The following is a 2612-nucleotide window of genomic DNA, read 5'->3' on the forward strand; positions in this document are numbered from 1 at the left end:
CCCCCCCCCCCCCCCGGGTGGATTCTGAGCTCTGGGCTTAGAGGGACCTCTGCATCTGTGTAGGGTGGGGATGGGAGGGCACCCACTTGTCTCCCCATCTTGAGAGTCTGGGGAGTGACGGGTACATGGTCCCTGGCTGTCACCCTCGGCGTCCCAACCACACATCTCTGCCTTTAGGAGGGTCCGGGCCGGGGGCTGGGGGCTCGCCGAGCCTCTCGGAGACCCCTCCTCACCCAGCAGCCATGCCCACGCTAACGCCCCCACGTGACCCCACCCCCAGCCCCGCGCAGAAAGCCTGAAAGCCGGTTCCTTCCCGCGGGTCTCAGTCCTCGGAGGGGCTGGGGCTCGGGGTGAGGAGCCCTGTGTTAGTGGCTCACTTTTCATCCCACCCTCAGGTCGGGGGATGGCGCTTTGGGGACTTTGTGGGGGTCTCCGGCGAATCCACTCTAGTGAGCATCTCTGGCACTGCCAGGGGGTACTTACCCGCCGCTGAGAGGTGCGAGAGGAAAAGGAGGATGCCCACCCCGCCTCCACGGTGACCCCACGGTCGGTTTGCAGCCCGGAGAGCGCCCCCGCCGCTCCCGCTCGGGGCTCGGGTGATGGCAGGGGGAAGGGAGGTGACCTCGAAGGCGGGAGCTGCCCACCTCTGGGCGGGGCGGTGTTGGGGCCACTGCACGGGCCTCGCTGTCACCCCTGCCGGCCTGGCGGGACCGCGGGGCGCGCGTGGACCTGTGGGGGGGTCTTCCTACGCCGAGGGGAAGGCGGGGTGTGTGCGCGCGCGCGCGCGTGGATATATGAGTGTGCGCGGGTGCGTGAACACGTGTGAGTATTAGTGTGAGTGCGTGTGCGCGCCCGCTCGCCGCTGGGAAGAAGCCGGAGAACATGCACTCAGGTGGTGAAATTCGGTTGTCTTTCTGGCCCCGCGCGTTTCCGCGGTTGCTGCAGCGGCCGCCGCAGCGCGGGTAACCGAGGGAGACGGGAAACTCTTCCAGGCCGCGGGCGCGGCGGCGGCAGCTCCACGTGGCGCAGGGTGGCTCCGGGCTGGGGCTCTCGGGGTCAGCGGTGGCCGGGCTCGGGTGCCGCCGCATGGGGACGGAGCTCAGGTGGGCGCTCCGGGGACCACTGCGCTGGTGAACGGCCCTCCCCGGGATGCCTCGCTCCGCGTGTCGTGCGTCTGGGGGCGCCGAGCGCTGAGCTTGGGGCGCCCCAGGGAAGGGTCACCCGTCGTTGATGACTGACCGCCGCCGCCGTCCGCGTGCGCTCTGTTCCCGACGCAGCTGGCTCCATCCAGGGTCGGGGGCTGGAATTCAGTGGCCGTGAACTTGGGCAGGACGCGCTGCACATTCGTCTTCATAACTAACCTCGACGCAGCAGCTCCCAGTGAGGGATGTGCCTGCTTTTGGCCACACCTGGGACTGTCACCAGCTGAGCCACGGGCATCCTCCTGCCCCGCACAAATATGCACAAATGTGGTTCTGTCCCCCATCCGCCTGAGGCCTGCCGCTCCTCTTGTTAATGCCTTAATAAAAAAGCCCACACCTCACTACATCATTAAAATTGTTTATTTTATTTTACTTTTTGGTAATTGGTAATGATAATGGTCTCCCCCCGAAATCTGGAGTATTATATTTTATGCAGTTAGATTCGTGTTTCTGGGAAGGGGTCTGTGGGTTTCACTAGCTGGCAGAGGAGTCAAGGCGTACAGCAAGCTGGGGCCCCACAGTTCACTGGTCTCTGGGGTGGGGGTGCTGGTGGGGTTGGGCCAGAGGGAGGCTGCTAAAGGCATAGAAGAGGCCCTGGCGGGCAAGAGCCCCAGTGAATTTTGTGGCCCCTGTAATAGTTGCGGGAATTGAGTTCTCACAACTTCTCCATACGACGGTCCCAGGAGGCAGGGGCAGGGCCCCAGGGGAGGCTGGGCTCAGGACTCCCACCTCCCTCCGCACCCCCAGAATGTAGGAGGAGGGCCGTAGGGCGCTAGTCGGTCTGTACCCACTTCCGCCACCCAGTTCTAGTTGCAGGAGGGCCCTACCTCCACTGACAGATTCCCTGAGGACCCCCTTTTGGGGGATAGTGGCACTGGGAAAGCCAGCCAGGGCGTCTGGACCTGGTTCTCCAGGAGAGACCACAGGAGGGTCAGGTGATCTCTCAGACCTGCTCTAAGGGGGCATTCACTGTTGACCCCCCTCCTTTTGGGGAACGCCTTGCTGGATTTCATGGCCTCCTGGGAGGGAGGGAGGTGTCACGTCAATAGCAGGGTAGGGTTAAGAGCTAGAGGTGGCACTGGGGGGAGGGGGGAGGTGGAGGGAACGCTGGTTAGGAATGAGGGCTGGCCATGGGAAGCCTGGGGCTCCGGGAAACATGGGGGCCCCATCCAGACCGGCCCCAAGGGTCACCGTCAGGAAGCAAGCCTAGACCTCAGGCCCCAGAGTGTGGGCCCTGGAAGTCACCTACCTGCTGGCCTCTTCCCCACCCAGCCGGGAGCCGGAGCGGGGGAGGGGGCGTTGTCACTAGTCTATGTGGCAGAGACAAGGCAGGTTGGGACATTTGAAGATTGAATAAAGCGCACAGTTCGAGGGGGGCTGGAGGGACAGGCTCAGCTGGTGGTCAGCAGG

The 2612-nt window shown here is 64.2% G+C and overlaps 1 protein-coding gene across 1 annotated transcript in view; it reads left to right on the forward strand.

Moving 5' to 3' along the window:
- The window catches only part of TSPEAR (thrombospondin type laminin G domain and EAR repeats), a 61454-nt gene that overhangs the window by 4780 nt on the left and 54062 nt on the right, over positions 1–2612 (forward strand). The window lies entirely within an intron of this gene.

Source organism: Lipotes vexillifer, unplaced genomic scaffold (genome assembly GCF_000442215.2).
Source record: "Lipotes vexillifer unplaced genomic scaffold, Lipotes_vexillifer_v1.1 scaffold545, whole genome shotgun sequence".
NCBI classification, from domain to species: Eukaryota; Metazoa; Chordata; class Mammalia; order Artiodactyla; family Lipotidae; genus Lipotes; species Lipotes vexillifer.